General features: G+C 41.3%; 1 long non-coding RNA gene across 1 annotated transcript; it reads right to left on the reverse strand.

Moving 5' to 3' along the window:
* Positions 1-868: 868 nt before the first annotated feature.
* Positions 869-2,665, reverse strand: LOC122494129. Its single transcript, XR_006300111.1, has 2 exons — positions 2,100-2,665; positions 869-1,862 (listed from the first exon to the last, which is right to left on the reverse strand). It is a non-coding gene; the product is annotated as an uncharacterized LOC122494129 (long non-coding RNA).
* Between the last annotated feature and the right edge of the window lie 10,308 nt (positions 2,666-12,973).

Below are 12,973 nucleotides of genomic sequence, written 5' to 3' on the forward strand. Positions count from 1 at the left end.
TGGAGCTCAGACCCATGAATGAAGATCATGACCTGAGCCAAAGTCAGACGCTCAACCGACTGGGCCACCCAGGTGCCCCAGAAAAACAATTAAAAAAAAATGTTTTTGAGAGTGCATGCATGCGCACACACACATACACAAGTGCAAGTGCACACATGGGAGAAGAGCATAGAGAGGGAGACAGAGAATCTCAAACAGGCTCTCTGCTGACAGCAGAAAGCCCAATGGGGGGCTTGAACTCATGAACCGTGAGATCATGACCTAAGCTGAAGTCGGACATTTAACTGACAGAGCCACTCAGGTGGAAAAACAATTTAAAAATTGGAGGAAGGCAAAGTCCAATCATGAAGCAAAATTAAAATGTGGATGTTTTTAAGAAATTGGTGGAATCGAAGAAAAGACAACCTATTTAATCTTGATCATAGTAATACATTTTTTTGAAAGGTACAGTATTTATGAAACTAGAATGGTGGTAGGGAAGGCATACCACCCACTTGGCTCTGTGCTGAGAAATTCTTATGAAATCATACCAGGACACTGTTTATTCATTTTTAGCTTTTAAAGTCAACCAACGGGGCACCCAAATGGTTCAGTCGGTTAAGCACCTGACTTTGGCTCAGGTCATGATCTCATGGTCTGTGAGTTTGAGTCCTGTGTGGGGTGAGCTTGAGCCCCACTTCTCTCTCTCTCTGCCCCTCATGGGATTCTGTCTCTGCCCTTGTTCACTTGCACCCTCTCTCTCTCAAAAAAATAAAATAAAATAAAGTCAACCAATATGTGAAAATAAGGCAATTTTTAGTGCCAGGAGGAATAAAGCATTTCTACGAAAAGAAATACAGATGAGGTTCATACACTTGGCTCATTCATGAATGATATTTACTTAGTTGTTGTATTATGTATTAGTCTTTATCAAATATTATCAAGGTACTGAGCAAGGATGTGTGAATCTCTGCGTGAAGGGTTAAATCTTCCTATCAGGAGGTCTGCAGTTGGTAAAAAAGGTGAAAAAAAACCCAGTAAAAAATAGTTTACATAGGCTTTTCCTACTGATATATTAATAAAAGGGGGGACGTGGGTAGTGTGTACACACACATATACATACACACAAATTTGAAGAGGGACACTATTTAGAAGAAAACAGATAAACAGTATTTGCCTTTAAGGAAGAAAAGTAGACTTCTTATATACTATTTTGTTTCTTTTACAGTAAATACATACAGGTATACAAAGAATCTTTTTTTAAAGAATAACCTCTTTTTTCCTAGTAAAAAAAGAACTCCTGGGGTGCCTGGGCGGCTTAGTCGGTTGAGCACCCAACTCCTGATTTTGGCTCGGGTCATGATCTCACGGTTTGTGGGCTCCAGACCCCAAGGTGGGCACTGTGCTCACAATGCTGAGCCTACTTGGGAATCTCTCTCTCTGCCCCTCCCCCACTCATATTCACTCTTTCATAATAAACATTAAAAAAAAAAAAAGAGCTCCTGTAAATAACTAAAAAAAAGCCTAACATCTGAAGAGAAAAATAATTAAACAGTTCACTGAAAAGGAAGTACTAATAACTTACTTATGACAAAATATCCAACCACACTCCAAACAAAATGCATGGGGTACTGGGATAACATTTTTCACTTATCAGGCAAAGATTTCCAACGTGTGGCAAAGACTGGCAAAGATTTCCAAAAGTGTGGTAACACTGTACTGGTGACCATATGGGTAACAGGCAGCCTCAAAAACTGGCTGACGTGTAAACTGCAGTAATCTCATATTGAGAGAGGATGCAGGAATATTTATTAGAATTACAAAGCTATGTCTCCTATTATCCAGAATTTCCAGTTACGGATTTACCTTACAGATAAATTCACCTATTTTTTTTTTTAATTTTTTTTTAACGTTTTATTTATTTTTGAGACAGAGAGAGACAGAGCATGAACGGGGGAGGGGCAGAGAGAGAGGGAGACACAGAATCGGAAGCAGGCTCCAGGCTCTGAGCCATCAGCCCAGAGCCCGACGCGGGGCTCGAACTCACGGACCGCAAGATCGTGACCTGGCTGAAGTCGGACGCTTAACCGACTGCGCCACCCAGGCGCCCCCGAATTCACCTATTTATGAAATAATTCATGGAGGTCCTTCATTGCAGGACTATCTGCAAAAACTGGAAACAACCTAGCTCCTTGTGGAGAGATGGTAACTTTTAAGTCAGAGACAACAGAAGAGGAAAACTTTTGACTGTAAATCCTCTTAATCTGTTTTTGAACTGTGCGAATATGTACATTAAAGCCTTGGTCAGAGAAACAATCTGCTGAGGATACCATGCTGGCCACATGGCCTCTGCAGCAGATTCAGGGCTGGAAGTCTAGGCTGCAGGTTCCGAAGCCCAGGAGCAGGGAGAACACCCGGTCCACCCTGGCCTCCTAACTGGTCTTCCTGCTTCTTACCCCACTAAGTTTATTCTGAACACAGTAGCCAGAGGTTCTCTTTAACTGTAAGTCAGATTGTCACTCTTTTTTTTAATTATAAAATTTTATTTTTTTTAATTTTATTGTACTTAAAAAATTTGTTTTTAATTTTTAAAAATTTACATCCAAGTTAGCATATAGTGCAATAATGATTTCAGGAGTAGAATCCAGTGGTTCATCACATACATATAACACTCAGTGCCCATCCCAACAAATGCCCTCCTCAATGCCCCTTGCCCATTTTGCTTAGCATACTACACTCTAGTTCCATACACATTGTTGCAAATGGCAAGATTCCATTCGTTTTTATTGCCGAGTAATATTCCATTGCGCGCGTGCACGCGTGTGTGTGTGTATATATATGTATATATATATGTGTGTATATACATATGTATATACACACATACACACACACACACACACACCACATCTTCTTTATCCACTCATTTGCGCTCTTCCCATACTTTGGCTATTGTTGATAGCGCTGCTATAAACATTGGGGTGGACGTGCCCCTTCAAAACCGCACTGCTGTATTCTCTGGATAAATACTTTGTAGTCCAATTGCTGGGTTGTAGTGTAGTTCTATTTTTATTTTGAGGAACCTCCATACTGTTTTCCAGAGTGGCTGCACCAGTTTGTATTTCCACAGATTGTTTCTTCTGTTCAAAACCCTACAACTGCTTCTACCTCACAATAAATGACAATCATTACACCACACTCTGCTGCTTCTTCTCTACCTGGCCTCCACTTACTCTCTATCATATTCTACTACTCTCCTCCTTTGCTCCACCCCAGTCATACAAGGTTCACTCCTGCTTCAGGGTCTTTGCAGCTATAATTTCTTCTCCTTGAGTATCTAATCACCTTCTTGAGTCATCTCTCAAATGTCAGCTTCCCTAACCTATTTATTTACTTAAAAGATTTTTTTTTTTTTTGAGACAGAGACAGAGTGTGAGTGGGGGAGGTGCAGAGAGAGAGAGGGAGACACAGAATCCGAAGCAGGCTCCAGGCTCCGAGCTGTCAGCACAGAGCCCGATGTGGGGCTTGAACCCACGGACAGTGAGATCATGACCCGAGCCAAAGTTGGACACCCAACCGACTGAGCCATCCAGGCGCCCCTTAAAAGATTTTTTTTTAAGTTTATTTATTTTGAGAGAGAGAGAGAATGAGCGCGTAGAGGAGAAGAGAGAGAGAAGCCTAAGCAGGTTCTGCACCATCACCATGGAGCCTGATGCAGGGCTTGAACTCATGATCTGTGAGACCATGACCTGAGCTGAAGTCAGATGCTTAACTGGCCAGGCGCCCCATATCTACTTAAAAGACTTTTAATTAATCTCTACACCCAATGTGGGGCTCAAACTCAGAACCCTGATATCAAGAGTTGCATGTTCCATTGACTAGGCTAGCCAGGCACCCCCCCTCCCAACCTATTTTAAATTGGAAGCAGCAATCCCTCCTCTAGTCCATGTACCTTTTCTTAGCTCTTTTCTTCATAGCACTTAATCATGTTAACATATTACATATTTTATTCATTTATTCTGTCTTTTCACAATAGAAAACAAGCCCCAGTAAGGGCCAGGTTTGTTTTGTTCACTGCTGCTTACTCTGCAATTGCAACTGTATCTCTTCCACAGTAAAGACTCAATAAATATTTGTTGAATAAACAAATTCTTTCCCATTTTCCATAGAAAATCAGTAAAACTAAAAACAGAAGACCAGAGGTAGGAAGGCATAAGACTGTGAGCATGATTACTGCCTTTCATTAAAATCCTTTCTGATTTAAACCAAAACACATACGTGTGCACGCGCATGCACACACACCCATACCTCTTATCAAAACAATTTTTTTTTCTTAAAGAGGTATTAGGAGGTAGAGTTGACAGGACTTGGTAATGGGTGTGATGGTGGTACAGAACTGAAGGAAAATGGGAGTGTCAAAGATGACTGCCAGATTTCTGGCATGCAGGTTAGCAGCTGGCACTGCTACATACTGGGATCAAGAACACTGGAAGAAAAGTAGAGGGGAGATCACTTCGGTTTGGGGACACTGAATGTGACAGGCTATTATTAAGACCTTCAAGTACAGGTAACAAGAAGTCTGATCTAGACTCAGAAAAGAGATCTATACCAGGTATGTGAATCTGAGAATAACTTCATATAAAGGCCATAGAAGCTGAGGCCAGAGAGAATGCAGCTTAAAAAACAGAAAAAAGGCAAAGTAAAACTCTAAGGAGCACTGTTACTTCAAAATGGGGTGGTGGAGGATCCGGTAAGAGATTGAGGAGTAGCCACTGAAGAAGGTAGGAGGAGCAGATAATATGGCAGCCAGGAAGATAAGAATACTTCAAGAAGGAAGAGTTCAGTTGTACACAACACTTCTGTAAAGCAAGTATGAAAGGAAAACCGGAAAGGCTCACTAGAGATCAATGGCGATCTTACCAAAAACTGTTTTAGTGGAGTAGATCAAGTGGGTTAAGTGAAAGGGAGATTGGGCATCTTGTCAGTTAAAGAAGTAGGTAGGGGCTGGGTGGCTGCAGAATTCAAGTATAAATTTCTTTTCTTTCTATTTATTTTTATTTTTTAATATAATTTATTGTCAAGTTGGCTAACATAGTGCATACAGTGTGCTCTTGGTTTTGGGGGTAGATTCCTGTGATTCATCGCTTACATACAACACCCAGTACTCATCCCAAGTGCCCTCCTCAATGCCCATCACCCATTCCCCTCACCCCCACCCCCCCCAACTCTGTTTATTCTCTGTATTTAAGATTCTCTTATTGTCCGCCTCCCTCCCTCTCTGTTTGTAACTATTTCCCCCCTTCCTTTCCCCCATGGTCTTCTGTTAAGTTCCTCAAGTTCTACGTGAGTGAAAACATGTATCTGTCTTTCTCTGACTTATTTCACTTAGCATAATACCCTTCAGTTCCATCCACGTTCAAGCATCAATTTCTTTAAAAAAATGAGTAACAATAAATATGCTACACATATTCACAATTATATATTAATATATATGAATATTAACACATTAATAGGATATAGTATGCTAATACAATTAAATACAAATGAAAGGATCCCTTATCAAGAAAGATGTTGAAGATACAGGCAGAGAAAGAAGTAAGGTAAATCAATATTTTAAGTCTGGAATGATAGGAGTTAGGGAGCCAGAGCACATGCAGTTTGTTGATAGGTGTTTTTTGTTTTTTCTTTTTATATAGGGCCGCCAGGAAAAGACTGGATACAGATGGAGTTGGTTGAGAGTGTGGTAAGTATCTGGAGTAGTTTCCATCATGTCCTCTAATTTCTCTTTGAAATAGATGGCAAGGCCTTTTGCTGACTGTAAAAAGGTGATTAGAGATAAGTACCCCGTTTTGCTGGCAATGCTGAGAGCCCAGTAGAAAGTGGTAATGAGATTTACAGTGGCACTAATTTACTCAATTGTGATTCTCTTCCGCAGGACTCAACCCTCTGGGTGAATACTAACAATGTTAAAGATGGATGCTTTCAGAGTAGAAGTTCCTTTAGGCAGGATCATAAGAAGCTCAGGAAAGGAGGAGGGAAATTTAGGGTATTTGCAAGATAAATGATGGATCATGGAGTCTAGGCTGGCTGGAGATGGTGGTGGGGAAAGCAAAAGAAAGGAGGGAGCTATATGAATCCAAAGTAGAAAGATCTTGGACCTGGACATTTGCACCAGCCTAAGAACAGTTACTGAGCAAGGGAGTGGTTAGGTCACTGTATATATATATATATATTTATTTTTTATTAAATATTTTATTTTTTTAAGTAATCTCTACACCCCATGTGGGGCTCTAACTCACAACTCTGAGATCAACAGTCACATGATGGCTGACTGAACCAGCCAGGTGCCCCTACAGTTATTTCCTGACTAAGCCAGTTGGAAGATCAGTGTGGTTGTCTAAATCCATGATTCAGAAGTGACGCAACTGATGTTGATGTACAAGGTCCGGGTTTGTCCACAGCTTTGGGTGGGAGATGGAGGATAAGAGGAAAAGGTCACAGGTCAAGGAACAGGAACCAGCGTGTGGGATGGGCCCAGAAGAGTTAACATAGCAGGCCTGACTGCTATCCTTTGTAAGGCCTGCTTACAAGTTTGGCCCTTCACTGATACATGGAAACTGGAAACTTGGATTTCAGGAGGGTTTCCACCATTCCCAGAACTGGTAAGAGTAGCTCACCGTGCCTAAACTGTTTGGACAATCAATATGGTTTAATTGTGCTTTACTTCTGGCATTCTGGGACTTGGGTATGTGCCAAGCAGATGGTGCTTACATAGCCAGTCCCCAATCAAAATCATGGACACCAAGTCTCTAATGAGCTTCCCTGATACATTCCTCACGTGTTCTAACAACTTGTTGCTGGGGGAATGAAATACATCCTGTGTGATTTCAGTTCAAAATCCCCTCTGAAAGTTTGAGCCTGGTTTCCTCCAGACTTTGCCTATGTGTCTTTTCCCTTTGCTAATTTTGCTTTGCATCCTTTTGATGTTAAGAAATCACAGCCATGATTATGATTATCCTGGGGTCTCTCAATACAGATGGGTAAACCGCACTGAAGCTGGTCACTTGGAAGGAGAGAAATGTAGAGGAAGGGGAAGACAAGTGACAGACTTTTCAAGAGAATGGGTAGTAATCAGACGATGAGATGATCACATAAGCCTCAATAAAATAAGGAGGGGTTTCAACCAGGAGCGGAAGAACAAGGACACCAAGATCACATCCTGAACACTGGTTTGCAGGGCAAGAAATACTCTAGTGTCCCCATGGGAAGGTTGCTTTGGGAAGCAGTGTCCTTAACGGACAAAGGCTATGCACAGAGGAGGATAAACCCTGCATCTGCTCTAATATAAACATCTATCTATGTCTACATCTATAGTACATCAGGGTTTTCTGGTACTTTATGGTTAGTAACAAATCAGTGTGCTGGTGTGGAGTGGCACCATAGCTGGGCACTACCATCTTTAACCATACTCTAAGTCCACTAGAAGGTAAATCAGTGCTCCACTCACCTACTCCAGCTCTGCCTTCTCTTGCAGAGGAAAAGCAGTGCTAGCATTATTTTAACAATCAAAAGCTAGAAATTACCCAAATGTAGTATCAATGGTAGAATGGCTAAACAGTGGTCTGTTAACACAATGGAATATTATGCTGCAATGAAAACCTCACAGCCAAATGCAACAATATGGACTAATCCCACAATGTTGAGCAAAGAAGCTAAGCACAAAAAGAGTATACATACTGTATAATTCCAATTATATAAAGAACACAAAAAAGCAAAAGCCATCTATGCTGGTAGAAGTCAGGATAGTAGTTACTCCTGAGGGGCAAGGGGCTACTGGAAGGGAGCTGTAGGGGGGCTTATGGGGAACTATTAATACTCTGAATCTTGAGCTGGGTGCAATTTACAATTACTGATACATATACTATTCTGTGTGTATATTATACTTCAAAACTAAAACAGTACTGCTCAATATATTAAGTGACAACAGCAAGTTTCACCATAGTATGTACACTATGAATCCATTTTTGCTGAAAAGCACATGGCTGTAGAATAATGCCAGGCAGAACATGCCCAAATAGTGTTGATGATGGTTAGCTCTGGGTGGTGGGACTGTAAATTTTCTTTTCTTCTTTTCCTTTACCTATTTTTAGAAACCATTTCCATACTGCCTGCATTCTTTCTTTTTTTATTTTTTAAGTAAGCCCAGCACGGGGCTTGAACTCACAACCCCAAGATCAAGAGTTGCATGCTCTACCAACTGAGCCAGCCAGGCGCCCCATACTGCCTACAATTTTTTTAAATGTATTACTTTTATAGACGTAAAACAAAACAACACCTAATTCCATTTTATAAACTGCAACCTGCAAGGTTCCACATACCCACCCTGGACAAAGCAATGCTACTAAACACTGGGGAGGGAGCAAGTGATAACCAACACCCAACTAACCCATAAAGAAAAAAATTTACAAAACAATTTCGGCACAAGCAAAACCCTGAACTGCAATGTTGGGATCTGCATTCTCATCAGCAATCCTATGTGAGGCTAGCACTGGAGGATTACCCGGATTAGGTGAGCACTAGGATTACAGGGGCACACTCCAGACACCTAGTAAACATGTTCCTGTCTTCTGTACCGGGAGGACTGAAAACCATTCACTGGAATTCATCACAATGTCGCCTGGGCCCGAGTTTCTCACACTCCCTCAAGACTGGTATTCTTTGCTCTTTCCTTGCACTCTCAGACTACTCTTCAGTCTGGGGGCAAAAGCAAGACTTCCTAAACGGGAGAGTCACTTTAAGAAAGCCTTATTATTGAACTGAAATATGCTTTTGCCTCACAGTGCTACTTTGTTTCTTTATAAACCACAACATGGACATCAGTGCACATTAAAGCATCTCCTTAAAATCAACATTCATTATGAACTAGAATTAGATTCAGGTCTATTCTGATCCGTTTGTGAGCTAAACCTGAAAACATTTTAATCAGTCAGCCAAGTTCGTTAAATATGAACCAAGCTGAAATTTAAAGGACACCCACACCACTGGCTCATAGCTCTGCACCATCACTGAGAACAGAAACCACATTAGATTCATAGTCTCACCACGTGCTCCTGAAGCCAGATTTATAAATGTCTCAAAACCACAAACTTGCTTTTACTAACACTGGCTCTGAAAACACAGGAAGAACCTTTGCCATCACACCTCCTCAGAAGTTTGGGATTACCCCAAGAGCAATGCCTGGGACCTGCACCTCTAGCTACCCAGTGCACACACTACCTGGCTGCCTGGCTGCCACGGGCCGCCAAGCCCCTGCTGCTCAAAGCTACACCTCCCTTGCTTCCCTAACTTGACCAACTCCTTGCTAGTCAGGGAATACCTCTTCCAAGAAGTTATCCCTGTGTCTCCATCTTGGGAGAAGCTAGGGCAGTCTGCTCTGAGCAAAGCCTGATTTAGTATCTTAAGATTCACAGATTAATGGTGCTACTTTACTTCCCTAAATTGGCTTCCAATGTACAAATAAAACCTGTTGTCTTTTAAAAACACAGTCAAGGGGCGCCTGGGTGGTTCAGTTGGTTAAGCATCCAACTTCAGCTCAGGTCATGATCTCACGGCTCATGAGTTCGAGCCCTGCGTCGGGCTCTGTGCTGACAGCTCAGAGCCTAGAGCCTGCTTCGGATTCTGTTTCTCTCTCTCTCTGCTCTTCCCCCACTCCTGGGTGTGTTCTCTCTCTCTCTCTCTCTCTCTCTCTCAAAAATAATTAAAAAACAAAAAACAAACCCACAGTCAAAATGGTTTAAGTAAGCAAATTGGTGACACGTAAGGTCCTAAAGAGAGATCACTCACCTTGCTTACTCTATCCTGTGACCTCTCCCCACAGTCACAAATTAAACCAGCTCTGAACTAATAATAGGGCAGGGGGATCCTAGAATCTGGACATAATTAGATCTGAGTGATTAGCATGGCCTTGCGAAAGGTGCAGCTTCTCTTTCAGACAGATAACCCACAGAGACAGGGACAACAGCCATGTAAAACTGAGACACAGAAACAACCCACACCCTTTTCCTGTATGCTAGGAATAAAAAACCAAGTCTCAGCACTCAAATCAGCCAAACCCATAGGAAACTTGAGTCTCTGTCTCCCTGTTTTTCCCTGGATTCTGTCCTGCAGAAATGCTCCCTCCTGACTCTTAGTCCTTCCCCCCTCTTCCTGCCCCAGTTACAACCAAGATGTACTAGATTTGAGAGGATGGAGCAATGGTAAAATAATCCTACTGTGAAAACTTTACCAAGGCCCTTTAAGGAGGGGGCTGGATTAGATGAGCTGTGCTGTGTGCATATGTGTGTGAGTATGTGTGTGTGTGTGCGAGTAAATATATATATATATATTTGTTTGTTTGTTTGGTTTTTTAATTAAGTAGGCTCCACACCCAGTGCAAAAGCCCAACATGGGGCTTGAACTTATGACCCTGAGATCAAGACCTGAACCAAGATCAAGACTTGGACACTCAACTGAATGAGCTACCCAGGTAGGTGCCTCTGGCTGTGCTGTTTTAAAGCTGTTTTTCTAATCCTGTGATCAGAACTACCTGGGGGACATAGCCTGATGCCCAGGCTCCTCTGTAGAACTTCGGACTCAGACTCTCCAGATGTGGGCATGGGAATTTGTACTTTAAAAAAAAATTTTTTTTTTCAACGTTTATTTATTTTTGGGACAGAGAGAGACAGAGCATGAACGGGGGAGGGGCAGAGAGAGAGGGAGACACAGAATCGGAAACAGGCTCCAGGCTCTGAGCCAGCAGCCCAGAGCCTGACGCGGGGCTCGAACTCACGGACCGCGAGATCGTGACCTGGCTGAAGTCGGACGCTTAACCGACTGCGCCACCCAGGCGCCCCTGGGAATTTGTACTTTAAAATGTTCCTCAGCTGATTTGGAGAAGAGATTTGTGAACATTTCTTGAAAGAGACCAGGATGAAGTGGTAATTCCTGTGATAATGGGTTTCCAAAACATTGTGCCACTGGAAGTAAGGTCCCTTTATACCTCGATCTTTCATAGTCCATGTGAAGACCACGTTTTCAGTAAACGTTTTTAAAGATTTTGGGGAAGGGAGAAGAATGAATTCCCTACTCACTGTCTTTTCATGTGGAGGGAACTCAGCCAGTGTTCCTCAGAATGGAAGGGTCACAGTTGCACTTTGGGCTGGATAGTTGATTATGTGGCACTGTCCAGTATGGTGTAGGATTTTGCAATCCTTGGCCCTTGCTCTTAAATGCCAGTGGTGGTCCCTGGTCACTGTGACAACCAAAACACATCCCCTAATACTCCTCTAAATGCTCTCTGGTTATCAGTTCAATCTGTGATTAAGAGCCACTGAGCTGGATTAACATTCCTGACCTCTCTCCCTACCCCTACAATAAGTCCTGCTTTTCGGGGGGAAGAAATGGTCTATCCAACAAATGAGTTTAGGAGTCAGCCTTCCCTCTCTCCTCTTTCACACTTGCCTGCCCACAGAGGAAGCATTTTAGCCTGAGGCTTCCAGCCTGGCCTGTGCCTGGCTGGCTTAGTCTTCTCAAGATAGGGAAATGTAACTCAAGAACATTCCACACTCTACTGGGGGAGAACAGAGCTTCTAGCTTTACCTATAACAATAAATTAGTCTTAGGAAAAGTGTTGGAAATTAGTTATTTTAGAGAATATAAACATAACCATAACTCCATTCTTATACTTAAAAGATGTCTTTCATTGTTTCTCTCTATTATGACATTATTATTTTAAGAGAAAGAACTTTGACGAACATTTTTTATTTACCAGTTTTATTCTGTCTTAGAATAAAAACCTTGCTTTAATATTGTGAGGTGCACTGCAGGTATGCCATGCGGCCAGTTTTTACTGGGGCAAAAAATGCCTTAGTCAGTGACCCAGAGGCCTTGGAAAACACACGAATGCATACTTTCAAAGCATGTAGAGCTGGTATTTACAGCTTTTCTTGGAATTGGCCCGGGACATCTCAAACAATCTACATAGGTACTGTCATAGCATTTGCTTTGATGTTCAGAATGCTTCAGAAATGTGTTCAATATAATGATTTGTGGGTCCTCCAAAAGGTTTTGTTGTTAACATGCAAGCAAACAGTATTAAGCAATATTACCTAAACTATGGCTGGCAAGAACTGGACCTCAGTAATGAAACCAAATTACAAAACATTTCCGTGTAGCTATACAAAAGATATAAAATTAAAATTAAAAATATCAACCATCTTTAAATATTCCAATTCTCCTACAGTGCAGTTTTCCACATCTTTATCACTATTGAATACTTTAAGGACAAAGTTAACAAAAATCAAAATAGATAAAAATATTTAAATCTTTGGATCCCTTTATTCTATGGCCTTCATAAAAACACAAAAATGGCCATATTTTTTCCCCCACTATAGCTTAAAATATCAAAAAGATTTACTAGTGATTTATAATTAGCAATGAACTCTATTACTGAGTCATTTGTGGGCCACGGGCCCAAGGACCAGTGTTAGGATATCTTATAGGTTGCCAAAATAATATCTAACACTCTGAATCCTCTTGAAATATAATGGAATGAATCAAGGTATTACAACAAAATTCCAGGCATATCTGGAAGAACAGGTTAATTGATGCCCAGTTTTATTGTCTTAAAAAAGGGAAGGGTGCTTATTTGAAAATACAGCTAAGTACATTCTTATCTATGATTATTTACATTCATATACTGAAAATATTTATTATTTGGACAAATCCTGTGATATGCCATTTGTTATAAAATGAAGTTCTTACAATGAGTATGAGCAATTTATCCTTTTCAGGTAATGGAAGAAATGTATCAAATCTTCATTTGTGTTCCAAACATTAAAAAAAAAAAAAAAAAAAAAAAATCAAAATCAGAAATCTCAAGCCTGGAAAACTATGAAAAAAGACCCACCACCCATAGCTCTGCTCCTCAGCACATCAACTTCTGCAAGGACACAGTATG

Source organism: Prionailurus bengalensis, chromosome E2 (assembly GCF_016509475.1).
Source record: "Prionailurus bengalensis isolate Pbe53 chromosome E2, Fcat_Pben_1.1_paternal_pri, whole genome shotgun sequence".
In the NCBI taxonomy this organism is placed as follows: Eukaryota; Metazoa; Chordata; class Mammalia; order Carnivora; family Felidae; genus Prionailurus; species Prionailurus bengalensis.